Below are 18465 nucleotides of genomic sequence, written 5' to 3'. Positions count from 1 at the left end.
TGTTTAATTTCTTTTACACGACCGACCTTTCTCACACATCGCTGGCTTGTATGAGGAGAGCAGAACAGGAGGTTCAGATTTCCCCGTCTGATGCCATTTTAATTGCAGAGAAGGGCATTTTGCTGGTGTATCAGAAAGAAAGCCCAATTACTCAACTCATTAAGCATTTGAATATGATCCTGGTGGGGTTATACATGGGGAATGAATAGATTTTCTTTTTCTTCATTTTCTTTTCATCAGAATGAATGTATGCTTGAATGCTCACTAAAACAGCAAGTTGTAATTATGTCGCTTTTAAATATATATCTTCTATATTATTTTAAACATTGCAAGACCAAAACTTTAGCTGGTGCAGACTGGAGATGGAGCAGCACCTGAAAAATCATACTGCCCAACATCCTGTACCAAGAAGAATGTTGTATGGCTATAATTAGAGGTGTGCACAGAACCGGCTGGTCCATTTCGGTTTGAGTCCAAACCAGACCCAAACCGGATGGGGCCAGTTCAGTATGGCACCCCCTCAAACCCTGCCTGCTGGTTTGGTCTGGGGGAGTTCACGAGCTTTTTTTTTTTTAAAAAAAAATTTGACACCCCCCCAAAAAAACCTTTCCCCCTCTGGTCAAGCCAGACCACACAGAGGCCCATTGGGCAGGCATAGCAGCCTCCAAAATGGCCACTGTGCCAGGGGAAAGGCACCAAAATGGGCCAAAGAAATGGGCCGATTTTGCAACTAAGTGAGGCTGGTGGGGGAAGAGGGAACCCTCGCGGACCTCCGGCTGCCCCAGATAACTCCCCCGGAGGGGGTAAGTTTTAAAAATAAATCTTTATTTTATTTTATTTTTGCATATACTTTTGATTCAATTTTCACAACACCAAAAGACAAACACAAATTATACAAACACTCACAAACACACACAAGAAGGACTTCCATCTCATCCTTGGAACAAGTGTTGTTAACAATAACCGGATCTTGCCTATAGGTTAAACATTCTCTCCCCAGTAGTTCATATAACGATATCTTTAATTGTTATCAACACGTCTGCATTGGCCCAAATCATCTATTCTCATATGCATTCTATGTCTATCTAAAAAGAAAGTATACTCCCTCGCATCTAAGTTTTGATTCTCCATATGTCATGTAAACCAAAGTGCTCAACCATATTGAAGAAAAACTCTTGGTGATTTCCCATCATTTCCCCTCAAATCTGTTGTATCTCTATCAGCCTGCGTTGAGACAATTCCATTAAAGTCTCCCATTAATATAATCTGTTGCCTACCTATCTCTGTTAGTTGTTTTTCCAATTTTCTATAGAATTCTGCTTTTGCCTCATTGGGGGCATATATGCCCACTACTATGTACTTTGGATCTCCAACCTTTATTTCTACCACCAATACTCTTCCATAATCATCTTTATATAACAATTTTGACTCTCAAAGGTCTTTTGTATAAGAGACTACGCCCCTTTTTTTCTTAATATCTAGGGTTTCAAATTGCTAACCTAGTGCTTTATTTTGAAAATACTTTCCATCTCTCCTTCTTATATGCACTTCCTGTAAGCAAATCAGATCCAGTTTTCTTTTTCTCAAATCGTGAAATAAATCTTTAAACTTAAAAACAAAACAAAGATGTGAACCCCCTGAACTGGCCGGGGAGATTCAGTCTGGAGTCAGCATAATGGTAGGTCTCAAGTCAAAGGTCTTCCAGCAGCCAGGCTGGAGATTTGCTTCTTGATCCACTGCTACTTTCGTGAAAACCGTGGATCTCCTGAGCTCAAGAGATTTTACCTGCCAGTATGTAAAAGAGATACGTGCCATATGTCAACCTACATACTAAATGAATTTTCCCATACAGCTATAAAAGGTCAAGCAAAAATGTCTGCTTGCAAAATGTAGCACAGTAACTGAAACGTGACTTTTCTATTTGCCTCTAGTTTTAGCAGTTAAAGTAGTGCAGGTATCTGTCCCTCCATCCCTGACAGGAAGCTGGAGTACAGAGCTCAGTCTAAGAGCCAGGGCTAAAGGTGGAGCTTGGAGCCAGAGGGCTCATCAAGAAGCCACCTGCAGAGAACCCATAGAGGGAGACCTGATCTTGTGGTAGCAAGCAAGAATTGTCCCCTTTGCTAAGCAGGGTCTGCCCTGGTTTGCAACTGGGTGGGTGACTACATGTGAGGTCTGTCTCCTATATGATATCCCCCTTAGGGGATGGGGCCGTAGCTCAATGGTAGACCATCTACTTTGCATGCAAGAAGGTCCTGGGTTCCATCCCTGGCACCATCACCAGGTAGCGCTGGGAAAGACTCCTGCTTGAAACCTTGGAGAGCCACTGCCAGTCAGTGTAGGTAGACAGTACTGAGTTAGATGGACCAATGGTCTGACTTAGTATGTATAAGCCAGCTTCCTATGTTCCTATTGGGATGGGGCTATAGTGGCCATTGGCCCCACGCGTGTGATTGCTTCCCTTCAAATAACACTGGAAGGGCAGCAACCCCTCTAGAATGACAGTGACATATGAATTCAACTCACAGTAGTGCATGAATAAAGTATGTGTACAAAGAAGCCTCTTCTTCTTGCCATATTTCCGCCTTGCTTTCTTCTCCTTGTTCCTAGCCCTACTCTTCTCTACCTTGTCTTGTGTGCTTGAACTCTTTTCCTGAAACTAACCTCAGCTTGGTTTCTTTTTTTCTACAGGACAATTCTAAGGGTAATGGAATCATGCACTTACCACTTTTTCAATGACTGCTGCAATAAGCAAATTTCCAAGTTGATACTATGGGGCTATTCTCATGACCAACAAAAATGGGGCTAGCAGAGGCTAGCCCAATTTTTGTTGGTCGTCAGAACCACCAGGCTTGCAGCCGAGCCCGGTGGTTCTGGAGCAGCTAACCCACTCGAGAACCCCTGGCAAAAAGCAGGTTTGCGGAGCGAGTGCTCCTGCAAACCTGCTTTTTGTGATGGTGAGTAGACCCCCGGCCGGGAAGCTTAAAAGCAGCCTCCCTGCTTGGGGGTCTCCCCAGTATGCCCTGCACGCTCGCACAGGGCTTACTGGGGCTTGCGGGGGCCACGCAGCACCCGCTCCCCCCACCCCTTGCCGGCTCCATCTCGGAGCCGGCCATCATGTGGGTGGCTGATCCGGCCGCCCAGGGCTCCCTGCCCGCTCAGCGCCCTAAACCGGGTCTCACTGATCGTGAGACCCAGTCCTATATATTACCCATTGACAAGAAAACGACTCCTACTATAAGGCCATAGTTTTACAAAACCCTTAAATATTATGAAGAGTTTCTGAAATGTGCAAAATACATCTGTAATGGAATCAGAAACCATGCCCCAAAATGGTGATTCTCTTACCAATGTGTTTTGCATGTTTCAAACACTATCTATAATATTTAAGGGTTTTGTAAAAACATGGCCTTAAAGTAGGAGATCTTCTCTTGCCAGTGGCTACATAGAACATCAACCTGAAAATCTGCTTGTGGCTATAGTCATTGAAAAAAGTGGCAACATGGCTGATTCCATTACCCTTGGAATTGCCCTACAGTCCCATCTTATCTTAATTCTTGTGAAGATCCACCAGGCTGTAAAGGCTGCCCTGTTGCCTGCTCCTCAGAGGCCCTAATCCTGCAGGACCTGGCAAAGTGTAACAATGCATACCTGGCAGATGCCTTCCCAACATGCTTTGGGAAACTTCCAAGGGAGGAAATTTCACATCCTCTATTTCTCAGTGGCTGAATTTACAGCTTAATGGCTCTTGAGAGGGGAATAAACTCATGCAGAGCAAGCCCAAACAGATATATGGGTACAGATATCAGCACAATACACCTAAGGAAAAACCTAGCTCATTTCAATTTCCAACCACTATGGCCTATGCCAGTCCAGTGGCGGGCATGCACTACCATGGATCTGCCTTTTGGCAAAGTTGGCAAACCAAAGAGAAGAACAAGGGAGGAAGTATTGCCAAGGCCACAGAGACAATGAATTTCAAAATAAAGACTAGAAGCCCAAAGTTGATGCAATGAATGACAAGAAGCTTATGTAAACACTTAAGGAAAGGAGAGCTTGTTTACTGAGAATGGCCGCAATTCTTTTCCTTACGAAATGAGCCAACTATAAATGCCAGTGCTTTCAAGAATTTGTTTTCTTTGTTGGTTTAAAGGATAATGAGAAGAGAAAAGACAAGGTCCATGGGATGACATTTCTGCGGTGCCACCTCAGTGTGGTGCTTCAGATAATAACTCACTTTTTTCCTCATAGCTAAACTACAAGGCAGGAATTAAGAACTCGGAGATCCAGCAGAATGATTTAAGTCAACTAATTATAAAAAATATCTCAAGCAGAAGAGAGTAACTTGGTCAATTGCCAAGAAAACTCATTCCCATTTATGCTGTTATTTTCTCTCTGGCCATCTAAATGAACACATGTAGTGCATTAAGGAGATCAAACACATTCAAGCGTTTGGCTAGATTCATCTTCCAGCTAATGGATTTCCTGCTACTTTTTCTCCCACTGCCAAAATTAAGGACTATAACCAGTGATCTTCACTATTTTTTAAGTAGAGACAGTGGCGGCACTAGAAGAAGAAAAAAGTTAAGCGGGGGGCACATAAGGGGCAAAGAGTTCTTATAGCCCAGCAATAATACTTGGTCCTACATATTAGATTTCTGAAACAGAATGGGGGAATGTGAGGGGGGCGAACTATCTGCCCCTCTTGCCCCCCCCCCAGGTCCACCCTTAAATGTGGGACACTTTGGCAAAACACTTTAGGTGCAAAAGAAATTGCCCACTGTATTGACCTCTGTAAGTGCTTCACTTTCCCCATGGGGGGGGGGGGACTTCAAGAGAGCCATCTTAGAAGGTGCACATGGATTACCGTGAAATGTAATCCTTCCCAGTGCTTTCCTCTAAAGCTCTCTGAGTCGAGTGCTGGGCAGAACTACACTTCCCTATGCTCCATGAAGACCTTCCCAGCTGGGGTTTAAGAGGGCTCTGTCTCCCTGTCTCAGTAATGCTGAGCAAAGTGCAGCACCACACAGCAGGTATGGTTGCCTCTGCAAGGTGCCAGGGTAGCTGTGCAGAATATTTGGCTTCAGCAGGACAAAAGCTAGGGAAGGTCTGAAAGGGCCTGTGAAGGAAGAGGTGAGATGAACGCATTACGGTTTATCTCTCCTGTCTGTCAGAATATCTGTGAGTAACTAAAATGTAAACAAGCAGACTTCCAGTGCCTTGAGCTAGCCATTCACATGCTCATTAGCAAAGGAGATGACCTGTTGCTTTCTTAACACTCTTTCCTGATGAGGTGCTATCTTGACTTGATATGCTGTGTCAACATAGGGAGGATACTTAGCTTATTCTTTAAAGAATACCCAGCTTGGGCCGTCTTCGCTGCTGCCCCAGAGTTTTGGAACGCGGTCCCTGCTGAAATAAGAGCCTCCCCATCTCTGACAACTTTTTAAAAGGCAGTCAAGACACATTTCTTCACCCAGGCTTTTAATCAGGTACTGTTTTAATAGTTGGATGATTTTTAGAGAATTTTAAGTTGTTATAATGTTTTAACTTTTTTGCTTGTTGTTTTTATTGTTTTGTTGTAAAGCAGCCAGAGCCTTGCATTTTGGGCTGTATACAAATATGTTTAATAAATAAATAAGGAACAAAGAAGAGCTCTTGATTAAATCACGTTGATTCCAGCTTCCCACCTGCAAGTAATCAGGGGGTGGACAGCCCAGGGTGGTCCCCCTGCGGTCCTGTGCTTTGAACTTGACCCAAGAGTTCCTTCTCCCAGGCTATACGCCTAAATGACATGCCCTTTGAGTTAGCTATAGATGAAACAAAGTTGAGATTCCATGGTCCCATGAGATCCAGAGTGCAAACAGTGGTAGCCACAGGTGTAGTTCCAAATATAGAGGGGTGCTCCTCAGGGGAGCCCCCAAACAGGCTCTCTTGGTAACACCTTGCAATGAACAACACTGGCCTACAGTATTTCTCCTGCTGCTGCTGCTACTACTACTACTACTACTACTACTACTACTACAAATATTTATATTTATACCACTTTTCAACAAAACTTCTCAAAGTGATTTACATAGATACATAGATACCTACATTGGTCCCCTGTTCCCAAAGGGTCTCAAAGTTTAAAAGAGAAACATAACATATATACCAGCAACGGCCACTGGAGGGATGCTGTGCTGGGGTTGGATAGGACCAGTTGCTCTCCCCCTGCTAAATATAAGGGAATCACTACTCCAAAAGTGCCTCTTTGCTCAGTTAGCAATGATAAACATTGGTAAGTCAATCAGGTCTTATACTGGGGTTGGCCATTGCCTTAAATGAGAAAGCACATGCCACTTCTACCTCTTGGTCCAGAAAAGCCTTTTAATTTTTACATAAAAGATAAAATATGTGTGAATATATGCTTTTGTTTTTTTATTTTATTTCTTAAGGAATCCCTTTTTAAATGGACAATAAAACTGCAAGAAAACTGCATATTCTTGTATACATGTAATGTCGCTTATCGACCATGTAGAAAAATTCAGAACAATGACAGTAAGACTGGGGAGAGGTCCCAGGAGCCAGTTTTTCCTAGTGTGTTGTTCTGTCTACTTTGTTTTCAAATTCTGCATTCATCTATGAAGATGTGCTGCCTTCTACTGGATCCAATCATTGGTCCTTCTAGATCGATACTGGCTACAAGATTGGTACATAGGAAGCTGCCATATACTCATTCAGACCACAGGTCCATCTAGCTCAGTATTGTCTACATAGACTGGCAGCAGCTCCTCCAAGGTTGCAGGCAGGAATCTCTCTCAGCCCTATCTTGGAGATGCTGTCAAGGAGGGAACTTGAAACCTTCTGCTCTTCCCAGAGTGGCTCCACCCCCCTCCATGCCCCTATCTTACAGTGCTCACAGTTCTAGTCTCCCATTCATATGCAACCAGGGTGGACCCTGATTAGCTAAGAGGACAAGTCATGCTTGCTACCACAAGACCAGCTCTTCTCCCTAGAAATATTGGTAGACAATATTGGTAACAGTTCTCCAGGGTTTTGAACAGGGGTCTTCCCTAACCCTACCTCAAGATCTAAGAGACCGGGCCTGGGGCCCTTCTGTGTGCAAATCACGTGTTCTGCCCCCAAGCCTCAGCCCTCCCCATCCTGTGGAGTGTTAAAATTCCATCTATATCCAGTACTGTGTATAAACCTTTTCTTTCTCTGTGCAATTATTTTCCAGGATTAGGCCCTCAAAAGGATAGCAACTCACAGGATTGAGTCAACCTGGTAGCAGCAGAGTCACACAGAGTATTTTCATAGAAGAAGGACATTTCCTACATAAATATCACACTGCAAAACCAATTATTTTTCAACAGCATAAGCCAGCTATTAAGGTTGTTTTTAATTAAAACCAGCTCAAGTGCATTTGTGCACAAATGGACAGTACAGGGCTTTATAAGTAATGATTCAGAACATTCAAAATAAGTTGCCAGAGTGGAAATTGGATTTATTCCTTTCTCCTCCCCTTGGGATAGAAATTGCAGTTTGTAGTTAAAACTTATATTACCTGCATGCCTAAATGGCTATTAATTTGTTTCATTTTATTTCCAGAAATACTTTACTTCGGTACCGGATGCTTATACTGGCTATCTTCTCAGAATTCTGCAGAGCTCTGAAAGTTCTTCATGGCTGAATTTTAGTAGGAAGCTCACTGAATACTGAGGATTGCAAAATATGTAACTCTACTGTTGATCAATGAATCAGTTAAAAAGCAGACAATTCATCAACACAAATCCATTGATCAGTTGGCAGACCCAGAGTTCAGATACCCACAAGTACAGTACATGTTAAGAGGATGCCATCTATTTTGTGCTTTGGTACACACCCTCTGTGATGTGGCTGCTCCTGGTGCATTACTGTTGCTAAACATGGGTGTGTGTGTGCAGACTATCAAAGTGGCTACTGTACATACAAATAAGCACAACTGTGTGGAAAGCTCCAACAGATTTGTTTACAGAGAGCATCAGCTTTGACAAAAGAAACATATACAGTATGATAAGGAAGTAGGTGGACAGTCTGAAAAGAAAAGAGAAGAACAAAAGTTGGAAATGACTTTCTCCAATAGCTTTGGTAGTGGCAGAGCCCACCTCTCTCAGATTTCAAGAGACAAGCCCAGGATACAGACCTGGCATCAGAGGCTGTCATGGTTGGGCACTGCACTCACTGACCACAGATCTGGAACCCCCAATTCAGAAATGAGGCATACAATACAGAAGCTCCCAAAAAGTAGATGAGACAGGTTGGAAAGATCCTATGTTTGAGGCCCTGAAAGACTCCACACTGTTGGGGCACCCACAACAGGAGAACCAGAGCCAGCATCTCCACCACAACCTATGGACATACAGTAGCCCTCCCTTCATCTTCTGCCTCAGAGGAGTCCCTTGGGGACTCACCGGCCAAAGTAGAGGGACCCCAGCACTGTCAAAGCCAGCACTTAGAAAATCAGACAAGGTCCCTTTAAACAATACACCTATTTAAAAAAATTCATTCAGCTCCAAGCATTTGCTGAAGCAACGTACATCTCATTCTGATGTTCTCAGTACTCATAGTCTCCTGCTTGAAGCTATCCAAGGTGCTGACCCCTCTTTCGTTGGGTCTGTGTACCTCCCAGATCTCTTCCTTGGTGGAGGCCCCACCATGGAGCAGGATAGGGACCTGCTCCACATGGAGCAGGATAGGGACCAGCCAAAGCCTACAGACTGGCAGAGGGCCTGCTTTCAGCCTGAGATAGCATGTTGGTCTCCTATAGTGCACAGCAATTGAATGGTATATGAGAGAAGCCATATGCAGCTTCAGTGCATACAGTACAGTACAGTACAGTGTATTGTGTTGTATTCATGGTTGGGGGAAAACAAAAGTCTGCTGACTAGTTGCATTCCTGAGTCTAAGTACTCCTAGTCATACACTCTGTGGTTCTGCTCATGCAACACTTGTCTGCATGGGCAAGCAATGAGCACAAGGAGAGTTTATCCCTCAATGTAGAATCTTGGGTGACTCAGGTTCTACACTGGGGTGGACTCTCTCCACATTCAGCAGTAGATTCTGTGGAACAAGAGGACCATTGGCACAGGAGCATAGCTAACTATGTCCCTCCTCCTCCCCTGCTAACTTGGCAAAGAGGCTCCTTTTAACGTGGTGATTCTTTTTTATTTAGCAGGGGGAAAGTAACTGGCCCTATCCACCTCCAGCACAGGACCTCCAGTGACTGTTGCTGGTGTCTAACTTATGTTGTTGTTGTTTTAGATTGTGAGCCCTTTGGGGATGGGGGTCCATTTTATTTGTTTATTATTTCACTGTGTAAACCGCCCTGAGCCATTTTTGGAAGGGCAGTATAGAAATCAAATGAATAACAACAACAAACACCTAGGCTGCTCCCATTTCCCCCACCATGGGTATTCCGCAAGGAATAATGCCTATATTGGGCTAGGGTCTCACTACCACTATTACAGGCATCCTACCAATCCAGAAGGGGGAAATTAGTGGTCCCTGGATCAGCATGCGGGCCCTGGAGGCAGTTTCCAATTGAGAGCAGTGCTGGAGAGGACAGAGCAAGACACCTTGCTCCCAGGAAATTGGAGACTGTTCTAAGGCAGTGGCAGGCAACCTTAGCTCTCCAGCTGTGGCTGAACTTCAACTCCCATCATTTCTAGCCACAATTATTGTGACTAGGGAGGATTGGGGTTGGTTGGAGTTCAGCAACAGCTGGGGAGCCAAGGATGCCTCTCCCTGTTCTAAGGGCTCCACCATCACCGGCCTTCTCAGGAAGCATGAGGAAGAGCAAGGGAAGCCACAGCCCGTGTTATGGAGGGCAGTGGAAATAGCTGCAGTCGGGAGCTTGTGAGGGGCTCTTTTCTAGAACCCATATAAATTTTGAGCTAGCCCTGCCCAAACATAAGCTGGATGAAGCTCTTGTCATTGGTCCTGATCTTACATCTCAACCTGCTTTCTCTCAGCAGTTTCCCTCCTCCATGACCCCACCCCACTTCTCAGCAAAGATCCCACAGGATTTAACAGTTTCTCCGTAAAACAGCATTCTTCACATCATCAGCACCAGTAGTACACTCAGCCTGTAGCCTGGGCATCCTTCTTTAGGGAGGAGAGCTGGTCTCATGGTAGCAAGCATGAATTGGCCCCTTTGCTAAACATGGTCAACCCTGGTTTGCATTTGAATGGGAGACTACATGTGTGAGCACTGTAAGTCATTCCCCTTAGGGGATGGGGCTGCTCTGCAAAGAGCATCTACATGCTTGCATGCAGAAGGTTCCAAGTTCCCTCCCTGGCATCTCCAGATAGGGCTGAGAGAGACTTCTGTCTTCAATTTTGGAGAAGTCGCTGCCGTTCTGTGTAGAGAATACTGAGCTAGATGGACCAAGGGACTGACTCAGTAGAAAGCAGCTTCCTATGTTCCTATGTATACGTCCACCTTCACCTTCTTGGGTCACTTTCACCTTCTTGCTTTAGTGCAGCCATTCATCTAATTGGGCCATAAGCCACTAATTAGCTCCAATTGTCCAGTCTATCATTGTTACTTATTATATTTCTGTAGTGACTGTATTGCAAAACACCTTGCTCTTGCCCCAGGCACGTCCAGTTGTTGAAAGCAGACCAGACAGAATCTGGTAGCTACAGAGCAAGCCTGGAAAATGAAGTTATGACTATGTGAAGCTGCCTTATATTGAGTCAGCATTTTGAAAAAGTGAAATTCCAAACAATGTTCAAGATTCCTCCCAAGGAGAAACATCTGAGAATTTTCAAGGGACACCACACAAGTGTCAATCAAACGAGTACTATTTCTCAGAAGGTTTCTGCACATCCTTAACTCCAACATTTTGCAAATCAAAATGACATCCTATAACACCCTATCCTCATTACAAAGTTCATTTCACCTGTCCCCACTATAACTTGTTGAAGGGGCTGTTTCGTTTGCTATATGTAAGCAGCAGTCTGTCCTGCAAAAAGCAAGACATTGGCCTTTTGATTGAATATTTCCTAGAAACACAAAGGGCTGGTTCAGATGAAAGCTAGCCACAAAATATGACCGGGACAGGGACACATCAACAGTGGACATATGCTAATGTCACAGAAGGATGTCCCAACATGTTTTTTAAACAGGAGTTGGGAATGCATGCAGATAGGCAATTCAGATGAACACCCCTGCTCATAAAATTAAGGGATGCCCCAACAGTGCACCAGGCTGTCCTCTGGCCAGTGTTCATCCAAAATGGCTTCAAGCTGTCCTACCAACTTTTATCAAAAGTTCAAAATAAGCCTCTCCATTGTACAAAATGGCACATTGCACACAACATTGGGGTGGATAGACATAAGACCTTTGGGAGCACCATGTCTTTTGCCAGAACCTTGGGAGCTATCAGCATGAAACAGCTGTTGAAGGAGATGGACCCAAGTCACAAAATGGCAGCTTGTACAAAAATGCACATCTACAGAATAAAGTATTTTGCATTCCAAGATGATTTCGCTGCAGGACAGGAGGGGAGCAAGATAGTCAGCTTTGGGGGAAAGGGAGATAAATCAAGGAAAAGCAGCCCTGAGCATCTGCAGAGAGAGAGATTTAAAATGCCATAGCCAGGTCTCTGTTCAGCCAGCCAATCTGATTTGCAGTATTGGCAGGAAGGGAAGGAGAAGCAAGGCCAACTCTTGGAAAACACCTTCAGATAAGCCCGACAGGTACCAATAGATCCCAAGCTTCCTAATGACTTCCACTACAAAGCACCTTAATTTTCATGTGTGTGCATTTACAGGTGAAACTCGAAAAATTAGAATATCGTGCAAAAGTCTATTAATTTCAGTAATGCAAATTAAAAGGTGAAACTGATATATGAGACAGACGCATTACATGCAAAGCGAGATAAGTCAAGCCTTAATTTGTTATAATTGTGATGATCATGGCGTACAGCTCATGAAAACCCCAAATCCACAATCTCAGAAAATTAGAATATTACATGGAACCAAGAAGACAAGGATTGTAGAATAGAACAATATCGGACCTCTGAAAAGTATAAGCATGCATATGTATTCAGTACTTGGTTTGGGCCCCTTTTGCAGCAATTACTGCCTCAATGCGGCGTGGCATGGATGCTATCAGCCTGTGGCACTGCTGAGGTGTTATGGAAGACCAGGATGCTTCATTAGCGGCCTTCAGCTCTTCTGCATTGTTTGGTCTCATGTCTCTCATCCTTCTCTTGGCAATGCCCCATAGATTCTCTATGGGGTCAGGTCAGGCGAGTTTGCTGGCCAATCAAGCACAGTACACTGTATACTTCTCAGAGGTCAGATATTGTTCTATTCTTCAATCCTTGTCTTCTTGGTTCCATGTAATATTCTAATTTTCTGGGATTGTGGATTTGGGGTTTTCATGAGCTGTACGCCATGATCATCACAATTATAACAAATTAAGGCTTGACTTATCTCACTTTGCATGTAATGCGTCTGTCTCATATATCAGTTTCACCTTTTAATTTGCATTACTGAAATTAATGGACTTTTGCATGATATTCTAATTTTCCGAGTTTCACCTGTACTTGTATGTATATGCTAGAGACAAGATGCATCCGACTCCCTCCCACTCAGAGATTTCACTGCTATAATTAACTAAAACCTAAAGTGCGGCAATTTAGAAATTTGCAGTAAGAACTTTTATAAAGCATCTACCAAAGGTAGAAAGCACAGATAAAATAGGACCACTGGTTTACCAGGAGCAGGGCCATCTAACAGGGAGTGTCCCTGGTAAATAGAGACAGTTGGAACATTTGCAAGCAAGAGCCCATCTTTCAAGAGTATCTCTTGGAAATCCAATACACTCTTTGTGGGCATGCCATTATTAATCTGAATTTGATATGCTCTCTAGAAAATGGAGATTGACAGCAGAATCCCCAGGCCACTTAGGAAAACCACAGAGACTCTTCATCAAAATAAGATGCTAGCGACATCCCCCCCACCCCACCCCTGAAATCTAATTTATAAATGCAGATTCTTTGTCACCTTCCATAAAAAGCCAAACTACATGGGGAAAGACTTCAGAAATTGAAAATCCCATAAAGGCAAAATGTGGACAGCTGGCTTTTGCGTACAATTATTGTTGTATGAATTAAACTATGATCTAAGTGCCACCTCTAATGTTTTGTGAGAAAATATAAATTAAGAGGATCAATTTTCCACCAGAAACAGTCAGCTCTGAACAGTATCGTCTCAGCACACTAATAAAATAAACCACAAATCATCTTTTCTCTTGGGTTTACACTCTTGCTTTAATTTACCCTAGCATCAGACAATATGGCAAAATCCATTAGCAAAAGCATAATTTACTTTGTCTGTGTGAGAAAAAAAAGAAACAGATCTTCTCTTTTAAGGTGGTTTTGGGGAGATACAATCTCTCTGAGCAAATTCATTATGGGGTATACATATTTGCTTACTAAATTATTTAACACTTGAATGGCAAGCCAGAGGTTGCCAGTTCAAATCCCCGCTGGTATGTTTCCCAGACTATAGAAAACACCTATAATGGGCAGCAGTGATATAGGAAGATGCTGAAAGGCATCATCTCATACTGCATGGGAAGAGGCAATGGTCAACCCCTCCTCTATTCTACCAAAGACAACCACAGGGCTCTGTGGGTGCCAGGAGTCGACACTGACTCAACAGCGCACTTTACTTTAGGATCCAATACTCCTGTTCACATAACATCCAATCTTTTACAGATGAAAACAAGGACACTCTTGTCTATTCTAACACTAATCTCATGCCATTGTGTGTGAACTCCCTCACACATGGTTATATATTGTTGAAGGCTGTTCTCCACATGCATGCTGGATTGATTTGCTGTGCAACAGACAGTCCTTCAATGATTTAGAAACAAGGAAGTACTTTGCAAAAGATATATAAGAAAAAATATAACCATAACCATTCTATAATGTCTTAGCAACAGTTATAGGCCTCACAGTATGAAACAGCAAGTTATTTTCTACTTATTTTCTACTTCTAATATTCATGTGCATGCATTTAGATGCATGTGAATGAGAGATGACATGCAACATATACACAGCCCTTAGAGATCATTAATTTCTGGAGATCTGGAGAAAGTAATCTGATTTTGAAATCTGAAAAATGACAGCCCCAGCAACTCACAAGGCCCATTCACATGTTATGTTCAACACTCGTACAACGAGTGTACAGTGTTCACATGTACTGATCTGTACACAGCTACAGTCATTCACATGTTATGCTGAATGTGGGCACAGAAGTACACTTCTTATCAGTACCCTGCATTCTAAAGACCTGCATCCAGGTTAACTTTTAAAATGTATAGTCATTCACACAAACATGTGTACTGTGTACATAATGTCTGAAGCGGGCTACACTAACAACATGTTTAAAAATCATCCCTGAATCTCCCCCAAAAGGCAAAAGCGGAATAGAAATGAACCAGGGATCAGTACCCCAAAATGTTGGTTCCTGTTGAACAGTAACAAATGGAGCATATGTGCTAAGAAGGAATGCAAATTACAAGGCTCATATGTGGAATGTGTGGATGTAAAAACCATGCAGGGGGGATGGGATCAAATGAGGAGAATTATTCTAGAGTCAGAGGCTCAGCAGTGGTGGTGTTAGCATGGTTTGAAGCAGCATCAAGTACAATCATGGAGATCACCAAACATATTTTAAAGAACTGGGCTCCCATATGTGACCCAATGTCTATATTTACAAAGATTAGAATCATTCAGACAATGTTTCTTCCCATAACAAACTATGGGTGCAAAAGCTGGATTTTGAAAAGCAAGACAAAAAAAGCATTGATGCTTTTGAAATTTGGTGCTGGAGAAGACCTATGAGGATACTATGGACAGCAAGGAAAACAAACAAACGGATCATAGAAGAAATCAATCCAGAATTTTCACTCGAGGCACAAATGACCAGGCTCAAACTATCATTCTTTGCACACATTGAGCAAAAACCAAGCTCCCTTGAGAAGTCCATAATGCTGGGGAAAGTTGAAAAAGAGAAGAAGAGGATGGCCAGCAGCAAGGTAGATGAACTCGATTACAACAGCAATGAGTGCACCACTGACAGACCTTAAAGGCCAAGTTGAAGACAGATCTTCCTGGAGAGAATCTATCTATGTGGTCGCTAAGATAGAATCATTCAGAATCATCATTAGAACCATCAAAGATTAGAATCATTCAGACAATGGTTTTCCCCATGACACACTATGGGTCCAAAAGCTGGATTTTGAAGAAGCAAGACAGAAAAAGCATTGATGCTTTTGAACTTTGGTGCTGGAGAAGACCTATGAGGATACTATGGACAGCAAGGAAAACAAACAAATGGATCATAGAAGAAATCAATCCAGAATTTTCACTCGAGGCACAAATGACCAGGCTCAAACTATCATTCTTTGCACACATTGAGCGAAAACCAAGCTCCCTTGAGAAGTCCATAATGCTGGGGAAAGTTGAAAAGGAGAAGAAGAGGATGGCCAGCAGCAAGGTAGATGAACTCGATTACAACAGCAATGAGTGCACCACTGACAGACCTTAAAGGCCAAGTTGAAGACAGATCATCCTGGAGAGAATCTATCTATGTGGTCGCTAAGAGTCGACACCAACTTGACGGCACTTAATCAATCATGTTACCCAATAATATAACCCTCGTATGTGACCCAGTCCAGATCTCTGTGAGCATTCTGGTGGACCCATAGAGCTCTCTTCCATGCCAACTGTCCCATTCATGCCAACACTGGCAGCAGATACTCTTCTGCAAAGAAATATGGACAAATATTTCCACCAGAGTGAGTGGAGCAGCTTCCATGAAAAACCAACAGAAGCATGCACAAAATAGTGCTTATATTACAGACTGGGGCATATATGATGGCATCTTTTGTGGGGTGAGAGCTGTTTGCACAGTTTGGTTTCTTTGTACTGCACAGTAGGGCTGTCCTCATGATACTCATTAGGGTTAGAGAAGCCTCCAATCCTAGGTTGGGAGCCTTGTGTGTTCCCAACTGGCCATTGTGAGAATTCTGTAAGCAAGGTAGGAGGAGGAGATAATATGGAGACTGGGGGGGGGGTGCTCTCGCTCTGGAGCTGGGTACAGGATTTGGGCTCACCACTGCCACCAGCAACCATTTCCCCCTCCTCCAACCTCATCTGTAGAATTTTCACAATAGCCACCTGGGAGCATGCATGGCTTAGTAGTTCTCCTACGCAAATGCCAATTGTAAGAACAGCCCTAGGTGCACTAAATAGGGAGCTTGCATTCCAGACTAGTGTTGCAGTGATACAAGAAGGTGTTGTGTGCCTCCTGCTAGGAAACCTCCCCGCAATCCACATATGTTGCAGGGAGTGATGCCAAGCTATCGGCTATCCTTGCTGCAGAAGCACAATGCTTGAGCAAGCAGACCAAGAGCGGAAGAGAAGGAGCCACTTTGAGCACCTGCTCAGCTACATGGCCTTTTTGTGTTTGTGCATGTTTGTACACATTGCACAAATATCATCTTAACCTGGATATCAGCCTGTGTTTTTTCTTTATACCCCAACACAACAAAATATTGAACATACCTTCAGAAGTCTTCTAGAGATTCTGTGATATGGTTGTGCATGAACCGAGCTTCGTGTACAGATTCAGAGCTGAACCGGTTCAGGGCCACCAAGGGAGGAGCAGCAAGCAGGATTTTTTAAAAGGAGGAGAGCAGGTCCTTACCTGCTCTCTGCCACCACATACTGCTTTCTGATGTGACGACACTCCCCCCAATAACCCATGAGCTGTGCTGGGACACAGATGGTGTCCGCACATGTGCAGGCACCATTTGTGTGGTCAGCATGGGGCCCGCAAATGCATGGATTCCCAATCTTCCCTCCAAGAAGCAGATTTTTGGAGGGAGCTCCCTAGCAGCAGGAAGCTTCATGTGGCGAGCTGGCAAGAACATATACTCCTCCTTTTGAAAGTTCCTACTCACCGCTCCACCCTTACGCTGTTGCCGAACTGGTCTGGCCCTTGTCCATACCAGTTTGGCTCCAATCCTGTGCACAAACCTTAGTTCCTGCGTATCCCTATCCCATTGTACTTCTATGAATATGGCGCCCTGTGCCTCTTTGAAAGGAATGACAGAGCCAATAGATGGCCCCTCAACATACAGTATAAACCACCAAATGGCCGCTAAAGTCTATTGATTTATCAGTGTTGTAAAAGGCCTTTCATGACCTACGAATCCATAAAGAAAAACACCCTAGCCTGAAATTCGATTAGTAACAAATCAGGAGAAGCTTAGACCTGTGTATCCAAAGCTCATCACCTTGTTCACAGAAGCAGCTCCCGTGAAAGTCCCTAATATCACTTGTCCAGATTCATTGGAAACAGCATGTATTCACGCGGTCGTGAAGAGAGCGGCGTTTTATCCCCTTGTCGTGGAGTGCAATATCGATGCTATCCTTAAAATCCTTTCCTCTTGCCATTTGATAGCACTGCATCTGAAGTTTTTGTGGGTAAGTAGTCAGCAGTGGACTTCAATGACAGGCATGCAGATCTTCTTGGCTCTGGTTCTGTGCAGGGGAATCGTGGTTTGTTTGTTTGCCATATTTGTATACTGCCCCAAATGCAAGTCTCTGGGTTCTTTACAACAAAACAATAAAAACAACAGGTAAAAAAGTTAAAACATTACAACAATGTAAAATTCAAAACAACGTGAAAACTATTAGAAATCACCAAACTATTAAAACAGTATCTAATTAAAAGCCTGGGTGAACAAATGTGTCTTGACTGCCTTTTAAAATGTTGTCAGAGATGGGGAGGCTCTTATTTCATGAGAAAGTGTGTTCCAAAGCTTCAGGGCAGCAATGGAGAAGGCCCATCCCCGAGTAGCCACCATACAAGCTGTTGACAACTGCAGACACACCTCTCCTGATTATCTCAATTGGTGGTGTGGGTTTGGGAGCTGTGGTTGCTCCCAAGACATGATTGTGTGGAAGCATGCTAGGAGGAAAAGCTACCAAGGTCTTCCTCCTACCTTGTTTCCACGCAATCATAGCTACCCAGGTTTTCCTCTTACCTTGTAGAACACATTTTTTGATTGTGTGAATGACCTCATTATGTTGTGCTAAAATCACCCAGATGCTTGAATTTATGCTAAAATAATCCAGGAGCCTGCATGCTGCTGCCTTGTATGAGTCACCAGAATGACTCAAACTGAGCCGGTTCAACCGGTTCGAACTGGACTGGTTCAAACTGGAAATCTGTTTGAGTTTGAACTGTACAGAACCCAGTTCAAAAAGGTTCAAAATGTTCAAACATTGCTTTGGCTGCCATTTTGTATGACGTGTTCACAGTTTTCTCCCTTGCTAATTGGTTTTCTGCCAGTGCCTTCTGATTGGCTAGGAAACTCCTTTCTCCTGGTTGGCTTGTTATTATTCAAATCTG

This window comes from Hemicordylus capensis, chromosome 4 (assembly GCF_027244095.1).
Source record: "Hemicordylus capensis ecotype Gifberg chromosome 4, rHemCap1.1.pri, whole genome shotgun sequence".
Classification (NCBI taxonomy): domain Eukaryota; kingdom Metazoa; phylum Chordata; class Lepidosauria; order Squamata; family Cordylidae; genus Hemicordylus; species Hemicordylus capensis.
This window is presented reverse-complemented; position numbering follows the sequence as displayed.